Source organism: Panthera onca, chromosome X, assembly GCF_046562875.1.
Source record: "Panthera onca isolate mPanOnc1 chromosome X, mPanOnc1 haplotype 2, whole genome shotgun sequence".
In the NCBI taxonomy this organism is placed as follows: Eukaryota; Metazoa; Chordata; class Mammalia; order Carnivora; family Felidae; genus Panthera; species Panthera onca.
In genome coordinates, this window is record NC_138357.1 from 25,445,548 (window position 1) to 25,466,049 (window position 20,502).

At 36.2% G+C, this 20,502-nt stretch overlaps 1 pseudogene; it reads right to left on the bottom strand.

Annotated features, from left to right (window-relative positions):
* Positions 1-672: 672 nt before the first annotated feature.
* Positions 673-1,288, bottom strand: LOC145713543 (transcription factor BTF3 pseudogene; annotated as a pseudogene).
* Positions 1,289-20,502: the final 19,214 nt, after the last annotated feature.

The following is a 20,502-nucleotide window of genomic DNA, read 5'->3' on the forward strand; positions in this document are numbered from 1 at the left end:
TTTTTGGGTTGTGGAACAAATCATCTGAGTTTCTATTATTTCTTATGGGAAAATTTGCTTAGATACACAAGTGCTTTGGATTACAAGCATATTTCCTGAATGAATTATACTTTGCAAACAAGGTTTTACTGTATTTTCTGTGATCTGTATAACAGAAGATACCACACTTGAAGGGAGAACAAGAAAGTAGAAAACAAAATTACAGTGGAAGTTAAAACAGACTCTCCTCAATCTAGTAGGATATGGAAAGGGAGAGGCAATGTTTAAAATGATTTCAGGGGTCACCTGGGTGGTTCAGTCAGTTGAGCATCTGACTTCAGTTCAGGTCATGATCTCGTGGTTGACAAGTTTGACCTTGCGTAGGGCTCTGTGCGGGCAGCTCAGAGCCTGGAGCCTGCTTCAGATTTTGTGTCTCCCTCTCTCTCTGCCGCTCCCCCACTCATGCTCTGTCTCAAAAATAAATATAAACATTAAATTTTTTTTTTACTAGGCAAAGAACTTTATTAATCTTGTTTCAAACTTTATTCCCAGGCTTCTTCAGCTTAATTAGCTGCAAAGAATGAATTGTATACAAGCAAAACTGAAAAGAGCTGCAGTGTCCAAGGGGCTTGGGCTTAAAATATTAAAGATCTAGATTTTATCAGATTCATGAACAAAATTTTTAAAAAGCAGTCATAATATAAAATAGCAGCTCCCAGTAACTTCTTCAAGTTTTATCATCTTCAGAAGTTGACTCAATTCAGTTTGCTTCATTCTTGGAAGCCTCACCAAAATTCTCCACAAGATCTGGAACCTCATCATCATCATCCTCTCCGTTAGAAAGTGGTGCCTTTCCATCCACAGATTGGACAGAGCTTCAGCCAGCTTTCTTAAACTTTTCAGACTGCACCAAGTTGGTTTAAGATACTGGGTAGCATTTCTGTCAGCTGCTTTGTCTCAGCATGGCCTGTAATGGTGAAAGTGTTCGCTGCCAGGGATGCCTAAACTTTAGGGTTGTCAAAGTGGACCACTGTTCCTTGGTTTGTGCACATATTCACTTCTTCAATACCAGAGATATTGTTTACCCCTAACTTCTTTAAGGAGAACTGAAGTTTTTTATCATCTGCTGTAGCTGTTGTATGAACCACCTTCTTTCAGCAAGCAGTTCCTTTCCCACCAATGTGTACTTGTGCTTGCAGTTGGCGAGTTTCTCTCGGTTCATGATAGTTTCTTTCATCTTGTTGGAGCAGAAATGGGACCGCGTGGGAGACTAGGGTTGGTGCTCAGGGGGTCTCGGGTGGACCAGCTGAGATTCAACATTAAAAAATTTTTTTAATGATTTCAGTAGTCACTTTTTCTTTAACCTTGCTAATAATTATCAGGAACATGTGATTGATATTTTAAAATATTTAAAGAACTAGTCTTTTTCCACTTAAATTTATTTTTGTTGTTCAGAAGTTTCCAGGTTCCCTGAATTTTTATTCAGAATTTTGAATATATGTTATGTAATAATATGTTATATTAATAATATATGAGATCATTGTTACCAAAACCCGAGTTCAGCTGCCCATCACTCCAAAGACCAATACTCAAGAGATAAGTTTTGGTTGGAAAGGAATATGAGTTTTATTCAGGAGGTTGGCCACCTGGGAAGAAGGTGACTCTTGTCCAAAGGCCAACTCCAAGGTTTCTGCTTGGCCCATGGGTTTTTCTTTTTAAATGTTTATTTATTTATTTTTAAGAGAAAGAGATAGCGAGCAGGTGGGGAGTGGGAGGGAAGAGGGAGAGAGAGAATCCAAGCAGGCTCCATGCTGTCAGCACAGAGCCCGATGCAGGGCTGGAACCCAGGAGCCTTGAGGTTTTGACCTGAGCTGAAACCGAGTCAGATGCTTAACTGACTGAGCCACCCAGGCACTACTGGCCCACGGGTTTTTAAAGGCATTTAGGGTAATTAATCAATAAAGAGAGTACGGGAATACCTAACATTTCTTGATTATGTGCAGACTCAATGGTGCCAGCTACAGATGTTATCTCAGTGCTTGGAGCAAGGTGATCTGGTTCCTTAGTGCCTGAGGGTTGTACAGAGGTGCTCTGTTCTTTCTAGGAAAGAATGCAGGATCTATAGATATAAAAAGAAAGGTTAATCAACCATGTGGGCTAAAGGTGATTGCTAAAGCTTAAAAGACTACTAAGTTGGCCAGAGGGTCCTAGGAGGTTTCATCATTATATACCAGTAAATACGATCTTAAATCTATCTATCTATCTATCAACAAAGTGGTTCCTCCACAGCCTCTTAGGCAGGAGCAGGATCAACACCTGTTTCAGGGTTCCAAGCAGTCTGCATAAGGCACCCGTTGATAACAGGTTCAAGATCCAGGCAGTCACTCAGAGACTGGGCACTGAGCAGAGGCCTCAGATCCAGCAAGTGTCCACACTGCAGGCTTCATCCAGAAGCAACCACTGTGTCATTCCCGCCAGGGTTCCCAACCAGGTCTGAGCTCTGGGGAGGTTTGCTTCAGAAAGCAATGGACCAGGCTTGGTGCCCAGGGCCTTTGTTGAAGGCCTCTGCTCACAGTCCAAATGAAAGCTCCCGCCCTTCGAGACCACCTGGAACAAATGTGGGGCTACCTGGAGCTAAGTCACCAGGAAAACCTGGGTCCTGGAGAAGGGCCTCTGACCTCTGTCCCATGTCTCCACTGGTCCTCCAGTGATTTGGGATATTTTGCTAACAGTTTTCAAATTAGCTCTCAGTGGCATGAGGCTGGAGATAGCTACTTCATAGCTACTTCTGGAAGATTATGAAGATAGAAACAAACATTATTTTGCCATGAAGTGGAATTACAGATTCAACACTGGACTGGATCAAACACAATGAGTAGTAACATTTCAGCACAGAGGGGAAAAACTTACAAACAAGCAAAAAATCTTGACTGAAATGAAAAGAAAAATAACTTCAAAGGCACCTGGGTGGCTCAGTCTGTTGAGCTTCTGACTCTTGATTTCAGCTCAGGTCATGAACTCAGGGTTTGTGAGTTTGAGCCCTGCATGGGGCTCTGTGCTGGCAGCGCTGAGCCTGCTTGGGTCTCTCCACCTCTCTCTTTGTCTTTCTCTCAAATAATAATAATAAATAAACTTAAAAAAAAACTTCACTTCAAACTTGAGCTTTCTGCTGGGCTATAGTGATCTCATTAGCTGAGCAGTTGCACTTTAAAGTAGATGAAAATGCAAAAAGTCTACAGCCTGGTTACTTGCTGACTGAGAAATAACACTGATACTTGAAGACAATTGAATTGGCATACATATGTAATTTTATTTAAATAACGATGAGGCTGGTTATTCCCAGGGAGCCCATTTTGTCTGGGTAAGAAAGTTACTATTCTGGAATTTAATGAAAGTGAAAGTGTCAGGAGTATGGAGACAGAGAGAGAAAATGTACTTTGTGTGACTTTGCAGGACAAAGAGAAGGAAAAAGTCTGCACCAAAGAATCAAACAGTGTTGCAATTTTTACTTTTTATCAGACAGAATTCCCAAGGGAGGCTTGGGAAAACAATGATAAAATACGTGTTGTAATTGGTACTCTGTTGGACCAAATGGTCTCTATTGTCCAGGGGGAAGATCCCAAGTTCATCTCCTATCAGATCTCTGTGGTAAGATCAATATTTGACTGTATTTTTAAAGCGAGAGACTAAAAGGCTAAAATTATTTTGGACAATCTGTTTCCTGAAAATTAAAGAATAAGAAACAATCCAATAGCAGTTGTTACCTATATTTCTTAAGAGTAATGCTGAGTTAACCAAATATACAGAGAATGTGACTCTCCTCAGGGCATGATTTTAGAAGTACCAGATATGCCTCTTTTGTAAAACAATCCCTCAGTTTTCTTTTGAGGTAATCGTTTTGAATGTTTTTTCTAGTATTATTTTTCTGATTCTAAAGTTAAAAGTTTCTCAGTATACATAATGTAGAAGATACACAACATTTTAAAAGGCAAATAATCATTCATCACCACATGCAATATGCTAATTTCCTTTAAGATTTCCTTTGTTGTCGCATTAAGAGGTGTTCCTCACTCCAATATTGCACAACTAGTTCCTTATATTTTCTTTTTAAGATTACTTATTAAACATTTGTCTTTAATCTGTATTTTGGTGACTGGTGATAAGTAACTATGTAAAATTTGGTAAATAACCAATTGCTCTAGCACTGTTTATTGGCTTATCTTTTCTTTTCCTAATATAATATAATGCCACGTGTATAAATTAGTGTTTGTACTTACATTGGAGGTCATTGGGAACTATTTTTTCCCATTAAACTATATTCTTGCATTAGTAATAAGCTATTATACTTTTTTAAGCATTGTAGTGTATCTTCTCAGCTATTCCAAAAGTTTATTCTTTTACATGGATGTTAACATCACATTCTCACACCCTCTTCACCCTCCAAAATAATCATTGTTATTCACATTATTTTCATAGCAATTATCTATAAACCAGAGAATAAATGATATCTTTACAATATTTAGGAGTTTTGTGTTTTTTTCCCATCTATATAAATGGTACAACCCTCCCTTGCCCAAGTCTTTGTTACTGCTTCAGCTGAAAACATCTTTTCTTCTGCTCTTCTATAGCTCATTTTAAAGTCTCAGTTTAAATGTTTCATTGTAAATGTTCAAGTCTCAGTTTAAATGCCACCTCTTCAGAGAGGAAATCATTCTTTGAACACTCAATTTAAGTAACTATACCCCCAACAACTACACACTGAATCACATTGCCTTGACTTGTTTCTTTTGTAGCACATGTAACTTGTAAAAATTATCTTATTTCTATATTTGTTTACCTGTTTGTTTCCCCAGCCAAATAAATAAAAATCATAAAGGATTTTATCTGTCTTTTTCACTGCTTTGCCCCCATCATCTAGCACAATGTCCAGTAAACACTGATATTCAATAATTATTCACTAAATGAACAATGAATGAGTGAATAAATTCAGCTCAGACAAAACTCCCTCTGCTTTATGCTTGATGTATACTCTACCAAGCCTAGCACTGCTACCATTGGTTGTTGTGTAGAGTGTATCTAGAGCATAGTGTGGTATATAGTGAGTGGTATCCAGATTTCCAATGGCTCACCATTCCCCAACTCAGACTCTATTATTGACACTATCAAATCATAATTGTGATCTGGCCCTTTATGAGGTCCTTCAGTCTCTTCCCACTTCAAGATATTTCACAGAGATCTCTCAGAGTTTGTGTTGTAGTTGGCTCCTTGGATGTGAGGCATCTCCTCTACTATTTTGTTTTTCTTTCACTTCATTTGAATTCTAGAAAAATGGCTTCTGGGCCATCTTTTTGACAAGACCACGTATTAATTATAACATTGAATTCCTCTATACCCCAACTTATTATTTTTTAATTTATTCTGTTTATGTGATCTGTAAAATAGTTGCAGGGCAACTTAAAATGCCTTTCTATAAATATGGTGGTTTTCTTGATTTTTCCTATAGTTCCACTTATTTAAAACTACATTTAAAATTATATTTCACTTGGCGCGTTACAGCTCTTGAGTATTGAACATTAACATTTATTTTTAAATTTTATTTATTTTTCTGGCTTAGTGTGATCAATGCCTTTAGAAATTCAAAATTTTTCTAGAGATTCAAAATATTTCTAGGTGTTAAGTCTGTTTTACCTCTCTGTCCCTCTTTCTTTTCTCTCCTCCCATCCCACAATAAATTTGACTATTAGGCCATCTTTTATTCTTTTTAATGTCTATTTTTGAGAGAGAGAGAGAAAGAGAGAGAGAGAGAGAGAGAGAGAGAGAGAGAGCGTGTGCATGCAAGTAGGGGAAAAGAGGGGGAAAGGGAGAATCTCAAGCAAGGGCTTGAACTCATGAACCACGAGATTATGACCTGAGCAGAAATCGGACACTTAACTGCCATCCAGGCACTCCTAGTCATCTCTTTTAAACAAAAGTGTCAAATATTAGTTCATCTCAGGAAATTTTCTCTCCACTGTTCTTTGATTTTTGCTTCTGTTACATCATGTCTATTCTCTTCTTCTAAAATTTCTATTTTGTGTGTCTTGGATTCCTTGAATTTGTCCACAACATATGCCATATTTTTTCTTACTCTTTTTCACCAATTTGCCATTTCTTCAGAGTTCCGGATGAATTTCTTGAATCTGTGTGCTACTTTTAAAATTCAATTATTACCTTATTATATGGCACTTTCGTTAAAGTTTTAAATTTAATAATCCTACAATAAAAAAATCTGTGTATTTAACTCCAATTTATCTCTCATGATTACTTGCTCTAGCATTGTTTGATTTATTTTTGGACCAATCATATTCTTAAATCTTGTGAAAAATATCATAAAACCTCCCTAGCATTCTTCTGTTACTTAGAATACCTGTGTTTCCAGTGAGGTATCTCTTCTGATTCTTGATAATTTCCTTTGTTTGAATTGAAGTATATCTTCACACATTGGGTGGTTGTTCTCCCTTTTTAAAAATTCTCATATCAGAGTATCTATGGTTGCTCATTACTTTGCCATAGTTAAGTAGAGATAGGTTCTATAAGAAATTGGCATAGATCTTTGCATGAATCTTTGAGATCGAGATGCAAAGAAGGGGGACATTTTATAATTTATCATAAATTTATATCGTTAGTGACTTCATAGTCTAGAGGGATTGAGAAAGGATTCAGAGTTTTAAATAGACCAAGTAGGAAACTTTGCCACTGTGTTATTTCTTCATTTGTGAGAGCAAATAGTGCAAACAAGCCTAGAAGCAAGCCCACAATAATCAGTTTCCCTGTACCAAGAACAATGGCAATCCTCAGCTTCCTTCTTAGTGAGCTGCCTGTAGCATTGACCTTTGGCTTCTAGTAGCCTTCACTGTCAGTTAAGTTACTCTCACTTCTCCACAGGTCTAATTATAGGTGTAGATGCTGTGCATGAACAGAGGTCAGGCAGTATTAATGTGATATGCCCTTTAAAGTTCTTTGGCCCTCTCTAGCAATTAATTCAGCCTTCTTTAAACTTTAAGAAGCACTATTCAAGTTACCTCAATTTACTTCTCAGACATTATTTTTTCACAGGAGGCATTTTTCTGTTCAGGGCTCTAATCTTTCCTTCACTTGGCCTCTTCTTATTTAAACTAACAGGAAATCCTCAAAGTTTGTGGTACATCAATTGGCAGGTTTCCACCCTGTTTTTACATCTTCTAGCCTTCCCAGTGGAAATATGGAGAACTTTGGTGCTATCACTGCAATTTTACTGAAAAGCATCTCCTTCATTTCTTCTAGGATTCCCTTCTACTTAATTTCTTTTGAAATCTTACACTTGTTTAAAAAATGGGAACTATGCAACAAATACAGTATTGACATTCTGACTTGTTAAAATAAAATAATCCTGGTAAGGTAATCCATCAAGGCATTATCAGACATTATACTTTTTAAAATTCAACAAATATTTATTCATAAAAGTAAATGAGATACAACCCCTCTTTTAAAGGTGCCCACAAAAATGAATATATTTGTTGTCATTTAACAGGAAGGGGGGATTAGGCAAGGAAAATAGTTTTATTTAAGGATTATTAATAAGAAACGTATGATACCATGAGCAACTATATAAGCAAAAAAAAAATTCAGAACAACTCTAGTGACAGATTTCTTACCAAGCTGCAGCATAAGGATTCAGAAGCCTTAAATTGAGACAAAAAGCAAAAAGCAAAAATAGGGTTACCGAAATGAGGACTGGAAAAACAAAAATTGGAAGGGAACTGGGAAGACATTGTGCTGAATCACAGTATCACCTAGGATTGGATGAACTTTTTTTTTTTCTTTTTGGCATGCATCTTTATGTTACAGTATTTCCAGGACTCTAAGATTAGGATGTTTTCTTAAAGGTTTTCCAGTTAGTATTTGTACATGTACACAAAGGTGAATGCTGAATGACAAGAAATCAATGCAGGTCAAACCTAGTTATTTACTTGCTGAATAAGGATTTTCTATTGCTTTCCATATGGCTGTCCTCCAGCAATGGTAGGTCAAGTCTTTCCTACACTTCAAATCTTCTCTGACTTCAACTTCTGCCCCATATTTCTGACTGATTTTTTGTCTTTTTCTTCTGCTTTTATGGGCCCATTTGTATATTCTAAGATTCATGATATTATTCCCATTTTAAGTTCAGCTGATTAGCAACCTTAATTACATTAGCAAAGTCCCTTATTAACAGTATTGTTCATGGGGATATCGGGTAAAGGACATCTTTAGAATTCTGCCTTTAGAATTAATACTGACAAATGTATACAGGATAGACTTTCATAAGGAAGAGACCTATGCTTCATAGCTTTGCTAGCTTTCTTCTTTACTCACAGCTATTGTTTGTTTTTATACATTTTTACATTAATAAATATTATAGATTTCCAAGGCTTACTTCTTAACTTTGACTTGGCCACACACACAAAAAAGGAGAAATTCTCTTTTTTTTTTTCCTCCAAAAGTTTGAATCATTGACCAAAATGAAGTCCTGGAATTTATCAGCCTTTCAGTTTTACATAATTTTTTTATGATATGAAATGCACAAAATGTTCTATTAAAATATAACTGCAAGTTAATCATGAACAGACCCTTTAGAATTCTTAGAGATGCTAATTTTGTAGAGAAATGGGGAAACAAATGTCAGCACTGGCAGCTGAAAGGGTACAGATCTCCTGGTAATAAGAGAGGCAGCTGTTTCAATACAATTTTTTTTTGAAGTAAAATGCCCCATTGTGCCCTGGAATCCCTAATTAATTATAGTGAAGAACCAGAGTTTGCTATTTTGTACCATCTGGAAAAAAATGATCTTAAACAATAAGGTGTGATCTAAGGAGACTTCTCACTAGAGATTTAAAGTGATCTAAGATACAGATCAAACCACATGGCAAATTAGTAGTTTCCAAAATAGAAAGTCAGACAATGGTTTATTTTTTTTAATGTTTTATTTATTTATTTTGAGAGAGAGAGAGAGAGAGACTGAGTTCATGCGGGGGAGGGGCAGAGGGAGAGAATCGCAAGCAGGCTCCTCACTGTCAGCACAGAGCCCGAGGCAGTTGTGAGATCAGGACCTAAGCCAAAATCAAGAGTTGAACGCTTAACCAACTGAGCCACACAGGCACCCTATGAATTTATTTTGTAATTATACATCTCTAGAAATGTAAGTAAACCATTGAAACATTCCCTCTTTTAAATGTTTAAAACTCAGGGGCACCTGGGTGGCTCAGTCCGTTAAGCGTTCAACTCTTGATTTTGGCTCAGGTCATGATCTCATGGTTCATGGGATTGAGCCCCATATCAGGCTCTGTGCTGATAGCATGGAACCTGCTTGGGATTCTCTCTCTCCCTCTCTCTCTGCCCCTCCCCTGTGCACTCTCTCTTTCTTTCAAAATAAATAAATAAACTTAATTTTTTTAATGTTTAAGATTCATAATAAGTTCCTGGATGCTTTAGACAGTATAATATAAATAATAGAGCATAAGTTTTGGAGATAGATAAAACTAGGGCCAAACCTTGGCTTTCTCACTTAGTAAATGTAGGCATATGAGCAATTTACCTAATCTTTCTGTTTCAATTTTCTTCACATTTGAGATAGAAATAGTGTTACCTCCTTTGAAGGATGTTGTGAGGATTAAACAATATGTTAATTTTCTTCTCAGTAGCAGGCACATAGTAAGTGCTGAAATGGTAGCTTGCATTTATTTGCCTAAACCTATGCAACATAAATCTTGGTTGCTACTGAGTAACACATGAGGCAAATGTTGAAGGTGGTATTATGATGTGATAATATTTATCATGAATAAACCCCTTTCCTTCTTCTCTACTTTCATGTCCTCTCCCTCTTCCTCTTATTTGGTCTCTTCTTTGTCTCTTTTCTCTCTCTTTTGAGCTTTCTTTCACTCCCTTGCTTTTTCTTCTATTTTTTCCCACAGTGGTTGGAGAAACAGGAGTAAAATAAGTACTGTGTAAAGACCAAAGGGAAAAAATATTTCATGGGGTAATTTGTTATTAGTGTCAAATACAACAGAGAGATCAAGGAGAATGAGAACAGAGAAGATAATTCTGCAGATTTGGCAGGAAGACAGTCTGGTGATGACTTTCATGAGAACAATCGCACTCCAATGGGGATATTAATGTGATGAATCACTAATTTCCTAGTTTCAAGGGGATATAAAATACAATGAGTGGACTCTTATATACAGACACAGGCTCACCAGATAATATTAAAAACTCAAACCAGCTTTATTCCAGTCACCTATTCCTCCTGAGACATAATGGGGAAGAAAGAAGAGTCCTTGCTAAGGAAGCAAATTAAGGTTTAATAATTTTACACATCTTCAGGCAAGGCCTTCAGAAAGGTTAGAGAAGAACAACACTCAAATGAGAGGTTCCCAAAAGTACACTATCTTCATCTACTCTGGGCTAGTTTATGGTCTGTTGTGTAGAGCTGTCTCAGAGACTTCAGCTGACTTTCATCAGCTGACTTACTCCAAATGCTACCCCTAGACCCAAAAACTTGTACACATTTATTGAGTTAACTGGGTGTAATCAGAAATGGTGAGGAAATGATGGACTAAACATTTACTCCTTTTCATCTTCCTTTGAATTGCTTTCCTTCTCTTTGAAGTCCCAGACCACTTCCTCTTACTCCTTAGTTCAGAATGACATATACCATATTTTGCCTGTCATTAGAATCTCATGTCTATGTGGATTCCCTGTACATATGTAACTAAATTTTATTTCCTTCTGTTAATCTGTCTCTGTTAATTTGATTCTTAGACCAGTTGGAAGCCCCTTGAAGGGTAGAAAAAATTGTTTCTCCCCAACACTTGAAAAACAAAGGGTTAAGTTTTCAGCATGTGAAATGGGAGGTTTGGTGAAAGAAACAATTTCATGACATGAGGAACATACTCAATATTTGAATTGAGCTATTAAATATATGGGATGTGGTGAAAAATAGAAAAAAAAACCTTCATTAACCTTGAATTCCTTGAATTTGGTTCTGTCTGAAATCAGAGTAACAAATTGTAATCAGTTAGGATTTGTGCCACTCTATGAGTTTACCCTTTAATTTTTGTTCTTATTGAAAATAAGGCGGGGAGGGGGGTGCTCAGTTAAGCATCTGACTTTGGCTCAGGTCATGATCTCATGGTTCATGAGTTCGAGCCCTGCATCAGGCTCTGTGCTGACAGCTCAGAGCCTGGAGCCTGCTTCAGATTCTGTGTCTCCCCCTCTCTCTCTCTCTGCCCCTTCCCCACTCATGCTTCATCTCTCTCTCTCTCTCTCTCTCTCTCTCTCTCTCTCTCAGAAATAAACATTAAAAATTTTTGTAAAAAAGAAAATAAGGAACAAAACAGCAGAAAAACACATTATTGCAGAGTAGTATGGGGACTCTGATCTTGTCTCATCCTTAAAACACAGCTAGATCAGCATCAAACAATTTTGAACACCTAGGAAAATGATATGAAGATTAATGCAGCAATCTGCATGACTTGAGGAAGAGAAATTGGAAGGTATGCAGTGCAGAGAGGTGAACTGGGGAAGAGAAAAGCCATGGTGCCCTGGATGATAGGGAGCCCTTTTCACAGAGAGACAGAGAGAGAAAGAGAAAGAAGGATAGTGTGCAGGACATCAGGACTGTGCAAGAAAAGCACTTCTCCTGAAAGTAGCTGGAGATACAGAGAGAGAGAAAGAGTGAAAACATTCGCAGGGGACTGGACAAGAAATCTGTTCCATAAAATCATTGACAAGGAAAAAGGACAGGGTTTCTATACCACCATTTTTCTATAAACAGTGGAATACAGAGTTTGACATTTCAGAACTCAGTGCCTGATGGTGCTTGGCAAGAAAGCAGGGAGCAGGCAGTGCAGTCTCGGGGGCCTGAGTGACATACAGGGAGAAGCTGTTCCTCTGTTGGACTAAATTTGGTACAGGAGATATGGCTTTCCCCTGGGCAAAAGTCTACCAACCCCAGAGAGCTGCCATGTTTACTGATATTGGGACAAAGATGCCAGCTGAGTGCAGCAAAACCTGGCGCTGGCTATGTGTTGTTATTCACTATAAACTTTGAGCCTCTGCTCAATCACACCAACGTTTTCTGGGACAAGTCTGTACCTGGCCATTGCTTGGGGAGACCCTCCCCCAGAGAATTAACACAGGCCCAAGCCTCCGAGGTCTCTGAAGTGTGAGGTTTTGAAAAACAGCTCCATCAGCGATAAAACTCTTGAGGGAGGCATTTCCTAGCAGGTATAGAGACAGCTTGTAAAAACATAGAGTAGAGAAAGGGAGCAATGAAGCCTGAGACAAAAGGGGGGGGGGGTTGATTGTGTCTGTGAGGGCATAAAATTCCCACACTAGAGACTAGAGAGTGGAAGTGAAGCCATTTTCACCTCTAGCACACCCACATCAATCAACCCCAGTGAGCTAAGCAGCACCACCAAATAGGGAACAGAGCTTTTACACCAAGCCCTGCCCACTAGCACCTTCCAGGCACATTCCCCAGAAGACCAGCACAAATCCTTTCTACCTGCTTAGTCTATGGACCATAGTGTGCTGCAAAATTTCAGTTTTAAAGTAAATGGAACTAGCTTCATTCAGGTTTCATTTTGTTTGCTTATTCATTTGTTTGTTCATTTTCTTTGTTTCTGTTTTTGTTTTCTTTTTTCTTTATTTCTTTCATTTTTCTTTCCTTCTTGGATACAGAGAGAAAGTTTTTTATTCTATTTAATTTTCCTTATTTTGTTTTTAATTCTATTTTATTATTTACAATAATTTTTAAATATTTTCTTCTCTTTTTTTGTCAAGCTTCTCTTTACAAGCAAACTGAAGCACACCTAGGAACTAAGTCCCTTTATTTGGTTTTGTTTTGTTTTTAATTTTTAATTTTAATTTTTAATTTTATTTTATTAATTTTTTTTCCTCCAAAATGACAAGACAGAGGAATTATCCCCAAAAGAAAGAACAGGGAGAAATGACGGCCATGGATTTAATCAACACAGATATAAGCAAAATGTCTGAACTAGAATTTTAACCAAGAGTATAAGAATACTAGCTGGGAATGAAAAAAGCATAGACACACCAAAGAATCTCTTTCTGCAAAGATAAAAGAATTAAAATCTAGTCAGGCCAAAATTAAAAATGTTGTAATTGAGATGCAACCTCAAATGGATGCCATGACAGTGAGGATGGATGAAGCAGAGGAACGAATTAGTGATATAGAACATAAAATTATGGAAAATAATGAAGCTGAAAAGAAGAGGGAAACAAAGGTAATGGATCACAAGGGTAGAATTAGAAAACTCAGTGACTTTTTAAGGGGAATAACATTCATATCATAGGAGTACCAAAAGATAAAAAGAGATAGAAAAAGAGGTAGAGGGTTTATGTGAACATATTATAGCTGAAAACTTCCCTAATAGAGGGAAGGATAAGACATCAAAATCCAAGAACAGAGAACTCCCATTAGATTCAACAAAAGCTGCCCATCACCAAGGCATATCATAGTAAAAGTCACAAAACACAGACAAGGAAAGAATCATGATAGCAGCAAGAGAAAAAAAGTCCTTAACCTACATGGGAAGACAGATAAGGTTTGCAGCAGATCTGTTAACAGAAACACAGCAGGCAAGAAAGGAGGGGCAGGATATATTTAACATGCTGAATGTGAAAAATATGCAACCAAGAATTCCTTATCCAGCAAGGCCATCATTCAAAATAGATGAAGAGATAAAGAGTTTCCCAGACAAACAAAAACTAAAGGAGTTCATACCACTAAACCAGCCCTGCAAGAATTTTTAAGAGGGACTCTTTGAGTGGAGAAAACAAAACAAAACAAAACAACCAAAAGCAACGGGTAAAAAAAGAACCAGAGAACATGACCAGAAAACCAATGCTATGGGTAACAAAATGGCACTAAATTCATATCTTTCAATAATCTATCTGAATGTAAATGGACTAAATGCTCCAATCAAAAACTACTGGGTATCAGAGTAGATAAAAAATCAAATCTATCTATATGCTGCATACAAGAGACTCATTTTAGATCTAAAGACATCTGCAGATTGAAAGTGAGGGGATGGAGAATCATTTATCATGCACATGGATGTCAAAGGAAAGCTGGAGTAGCCATACTTATATCAGACAAACTAGACTTAGAACAAAGACTGATAAGAGATGAAGGACATCATATTATAATTGAGGGGTCTTTTGAGGAGAGCACTAGGTGTTGTATGGAAACCAATTTGACAATAAATTTCATATATTGAAAAAAAAAGAATAAAAAGTATACAATTCAAAAAAAATAATTAAGGGGTCTATCAACCACAAAGATCTAATAATTATAAATATGTATGCCCCTAAATTGGAAGCACAGAAATATATAAATAAAATACTAATAAACATAAAGAAACTTATTGATAATAATATAATAATAGTAGGGGACTTTAACACCTCATTTATAGCAACAGACAGGTCATCAAAGCAGAAAATCAACAAGGAAACAATGGCTTTGAATGACAAACTGGACCAGAATGACTTAACAGATATATTCAGAACATTTCATCCTAAAGCAGCAGAATACACATTCTTCTTGAGTGCACATTTAACATTCTCCAGAGTAGATCACATACTTTGTCACAAATCAGCACTCAACAAGTACAAAAGGATTGAGATCATTTCATGCATATATTCAGAACACAATGCTATGAAACTTAAAAACAACCACAAGAAAAAATTTGGAAAAACAACAAATACTTGAGGTTAAAGAACATCCTACTAAAGAATAACCAGTTAACCAAGAAATTAAAGAGGAAATTAAAAGGTACACAGAAGCCAATGAAAATGAAAACATGACAATCCAAACCCTTTGGGATGCAACAAGGTCAGTCATATGAGGTAAGTATATAGCAATCCAGGCCTTCCTAAAGAAGGAAGAAATGTCTCAAATGCACAACCTAACTGTACACCCAAAACAGCTGGAGAAAGAACAGCAAAAAAGCCCAAAACCAGAAGAAGGGAAATAATAAAGTTTAGAGAAGAAATCAATGATATCAAAATTAGAAAAAAACAGTAGATCAGATCAATTAAACTAGGAGCTAGTTCTTTGAAAGAATAAACAAATTGATAAACTCCTAGACAGATATATCAAAAAGAAAAAAGAATGGACCCAAATAAATAAAATCAACAATGGAAGGTGAAAGATCACAACCAACACTGGAAAAATTAAAACAATAATAATAGAATATTATGAGCAATTATATGCCAACAAATTGGGCAATCTGGAAGAAATGGATAAATTCCTAGAAACAAATGAACTAACAAATGGAAACAGAAAGAAATAGAAAATTTGAACAAACCCAAACCCAGTAAAGAAACTGAAACAGTAATCAAAAATCTTCCAAAAAACAAGAATCCAGGGGCAAATGGCTTCCCAGGAGAATTCTACCAAACATTTAAAGAATAATTAATAACTATTCTTTTGATGCTGTTCCAAAAAATAGAAATGGAAGGATAACTTCCAAACTCCTTCTATGAGGCCAGCATTACCTTGATTCCAAAACCAGACAAAGACCCCACTTAAATGGAGCACTACAGACCAATTTCGCTGATGAACATGGATGCAAAAATACCCAACAAGATACTAGCAAATCAAATCCAACAATACATTAAAAAAATTATTCACCATGATCAAGTGGGATTTATTCCTGGGCTGCCAGGCATGGTTCAATATCCACAAATCAATCAATGTGATACATAACATTATTAAAAGAATAAGAACAACACGATCCTCTCAACAGATGCAGAAAAAGCATTTGACAAAATATAGTATCCTTAATTGATAAAAACCCTCAAGAAAGTAGGGATAGGAGCATACCTCAACATCACGAAGGCCATATATGAGAGACCCATAGCTAATATCATTATCAATGGGGAAAAACTGAGAGCTTTCACCCCAAGGTCAGGAACACAAAAGGGACATCAAATTTCACCAGTGTTGTTCTAAATACTATTAGAAGTCCTAGCCTTAGCCATGAAACCACAAAGAGAAATAAAAGGCATACGAATTGGCAAAGAAGAAGTCAAACTTTCACTCTTCACAATTAACATGAAACTCTACCTGGAAATCCCAAAAGACCCCACCAAAAAACTGCTAGAACTGATACATGAATTCAGCAAAGTTGCAGGATATAAAATCAATGTACAGAAATCAGTCATATTTCTATACACCAATAATGAAGCAGCGTAAAGAGAAATCAAGGAATTGATACCATTTATAATTACACCAAAAACCATAAGATACCTAGGAATAAACCTAGCCAAAGAGGTAAAAGATATCTATGCCGAAAAGTATAGAAAGCTTTTGAAAGAAATTAAGGAAGACAAAAAGAAATGGGAAAACATTCCATCCTCATGGATTGGAAGAACAAATATTGTTAAATATGGATACTACCCAAAGAAATCTATATATTCAATGCAATCCCTATAAAAATAACACCAGTATTCTTCTCAAAGCTATAACAAAAATTATAAAAATTCTTTGGAGCCAGAAAAGACCCTGAATAGCCAAAGCAATGTTGAAAAAGAAAACCAAAGCTAAAGGCATCACAATTCCAGACTTCAAGCTATATTACAAAGTTGTAATCATTAAGACAGTATGGTACTGACATAAAAACAAAAAACATAGATTAATGGAACAGAATAGAAAACCCAGAAATGGACCTGCAAATGTATGACCAAACAATCTTCAACAAAACAAGAAATAATATCCAATAGAAAAAAAAAGACACTCCCTTCAGCAAATGGTGTTGGGAAAACTGGACAGTGACACGCAGAAGAATGAACCTGGATCAGTTTCTTACACCACACACAAAACTAAATTCAAAATCAGTGAAAGACCTAAATGTAAGATAGGAAACCATCAAAATCCTAAAGGAGAAAACACACAGCAACCTCTTTGACCTAGGTCACAGTAACTTCCTACTAGACATGACTCCAGAGTCAAGCAAAAGCAAAATTAAACTTTTAGGACCTCATCAAAATAAACAATCAACAAAACTAAAAAGCAACTGATGGCATGTGAGAAGATATTTGCAAATTACATATCCAAAATCTATAAAGAACTTATCAAACTCAATACCCAAAAAACAAATAATCCAGTGAAGAAATTGGCAGAAAACATGAACTAGACACTTTTCCAATGAGGACATCCTGATGGCTAATGACACATGAAAAGATGCTCAATGTCACTCATCATCAGACAAATATAAATTAAAACCACAGTGAGATACCACCTCACTCCTGTCAGAATGGCTAAAATGAACAACTCAGGAAACAACAAATGTTGGTGAAGATACAAAAAAAGGGGAACACTTTTGCACTGTTGATGGGAATGCAGACTGGTGCAGTCACTGTGGAGAACAGTATGGAAGTTCCTCAAAAACTTAAAGTTAGAACTACCCTAGGCCCCAGCAATTGCACTACTAGGTATTTACCCAAAGGATACAAAAATGCTGATTCAAAGGGGCACATGCATCCCAATGTTATAGCAGCACTATCAACAACGACCAAATTATGGAAAGAGCCCAATGGCCATCAACTGAGGAATGGATAAAGAAGATGTGGTATACAATTGAATATCAAAAAAGAATGAAATCTTGCCCAAATCCGTATCAAAAAGAATCAAATAAAAAAGAATGAAATCTTGGAATTGGCAACAATGTGGATGGAACTAGAGCATATAATGTAAGCGAAATAAGTCATTCAGAGTAAGACATAAATATCATGTGATTTTACTCATATGTGTGTAGAATTTAAGAAATAAAACAGATGAACACAAGGGAAGGGAAGAAAAAAACAAGATAAAAGCAGAGAGGGAGGCAAACTAGAAGAGACCCTTAAATACAGAGAACAAACCGAGGGTTGTTGGAGGGGAGGTGGGCAGTGGGTGGGATAAATGGGTGATGGGCATTGAAGAGGGCACCTGTTGGGATTAGCAGTGGGTGTTATATATAAGTGATGAATCACTGGGTTCTACTCCTGAAACCAGTACTGCCCTGTATGTTAACTGACTTGAATTTAAATAAAATCAAATACAATGAAAAAATAAAAGTATTTGGTACATAACTTTTAAAATAGTTGGTAAATGTTTAAGGAATAAATCACTTGAAATTAAAAAAAATAAATAAATAAACTTGGAAACAATTTCAAAAATTAGATATAACTTCAGTATTGGGGAAGACCATTATCTTTATTTGTCAGTGATATGCAAAAAAAACATTGGGGTGGAGGATGGTTGGTGGATATGGCCATTTAACTTGAATTCTGGGACCTCAGCTAGCTGGTTTATTGCAGATATCCAGGCATAAGTTGATATGGGTTTGGGCAATTTTGATAGTGGCAAAAATGGAAGGAGAAGAATAAATACCACTGATGACTCACAGACTAATTGGGAAGACTCATGACAAAGTATAAGAGATAAATGAGCAATTAAACAAAACATAAGTACAGGAATTTAATTCTGTTGGTTCTATTATTAAGGCTGTCACTAACAGGAGAAAAACCCATATATGTCTAATATATATTATATATTGTTTATATTTTATGTTATATAATATGTTATCTGCCATGTTTTGGCTATCCTTATATAATAAAAAAACATGGGAAGGATGTTTACAAGGAATGACTTCAACATATAAAAAGCTGCATTTGTTCTTCTAGAGATAGTAGAAAGTATATTTGGGTACAATTTGGTTGAAGTTAATACAGCACTGAGCAACTGAACCCATACGTATTTTATGCCTGTTTTTGTGTTGCCAAAATAAAATAACATTACCACCAGAACTGAAAAAGAAAAAGAATACATTATCATGGAAGCTATATATGTAAGTAAAGTAATAATGTGTGTTGGAGAACTAAGAATTAGAAGATTCTTCATTTTTAGGGCTTGTTCCTATGGGTTTGTACCTTTGGATAATTTATTTGAGTATGACGAATCTGTTTTCTCAACCAGAAAATAGAAGATATCCCTACCTCCACTTAATTCATAAGCCAGTTTTTTAAAGATCAAATGATTTAACAGTTTGTGAAACTGTTTTGTAAGCTATAAAATTCTAAATAACACAAGCTGTCATTGTGAAAATCAGTACTTTTCCTAATATTTTAATTGAATGCAGTCCTATAACTGTGTAGATCCCTTGTGCTCGTATTTTGGGTTAGACCCTTAGGATATCTTAAAAAGTGAGATAAGAAAAGGTCTATAATTTTTTAAATCCATCTTAAAAATCTAGATTAATTAGGGGCGCCTGGGTGGCTCAGTCGGTTAAGCGTCCGACTTCGGCTCAGGTCATGATCTCACGGTCCGTGAGTTCGAGCCCCGCGGTGGGCTCTGTGCTGACAGCTCAGAGCCTGGAGCCTGTTTCAGATTCTGTGTCTCCCTCTCTCTCTGACCCTCCCCCGTTCATGCTCTGTCTCTTTCTGTTTCAAAAATAAATAAACGTTAAAAAAATAAAATAAAATAAATAAAAATCTAGATTAATTAGAAATATATAAGAATAGAATACAGGGGTGCCTGGGTGGCTTAGTCAGTTAAGCTTCAGACTTCAGCTCAGGTCTTGATCTCCCTCGCTCTCTTTCTCTGTCCCTCCTTGGCTCCTGCTTTCTCTCTCTCTCTCTCTCAAACTAAATGGCTGAACATTAAAAAAAGAAAAAGAAAAAGAAAAAGAATACATATCCATATACCAGTGAAGCATTCTAAAAGCAAGAAATATGTTCACCTTAAAAACTTTAACTTTCTGATTTTAATAACATTTGGAGGCTGTTTTATTATCATCTAATGCAGATATAGCTGTGCAAAGGATTTGATTCAGCTGATTAAATATCTATCTAGACATCAATTTCCCCCTCTAACTCTTCAGTTGAATCTAGTTTTTTGCTACACTAAAGAGTAAATGATAACTGGATCTTGCATCAAAAAAAGAGGGAAAATTTTCAAGGGAAGACCTTAACGTTGTCACTGACCAGCAAACTCAGTGTTCCACTTTAATATTTTCTCACAAACAGGAACAGAATTGTGCTCTTCTAATGCTATGTGACTCCAGATTTGTTTGGCTCACAAAAAGTATTTCTGTAGAATCAAGAATGCTTACTGTATAAATATATGAATTGATGAAATGTTGTGATACTGTAAACATCGTCTTTTTGTTTGCTTTTATAAATGTGTTTACGTGTACTGTCTTAACAACTAAGTTAAAAATCACAGTTCAGTTTAATACAAAAGTATCTATTTAACATGACTAAGCCACTTGGCAGATGAATACTATGGTGCAGGTTTTATAAAATTGCTCAACTTCCTTTACACTCTAAATGGTTCATATGCATTTAGGAAAAATTAATCTAAACCACATTTAAATGACTGGCTCTGAAATATCCATCAAACTCCAGAATGAGGATTTGAAAGTTATTGTTGACTATTTCATATACAGAGGAGACCAA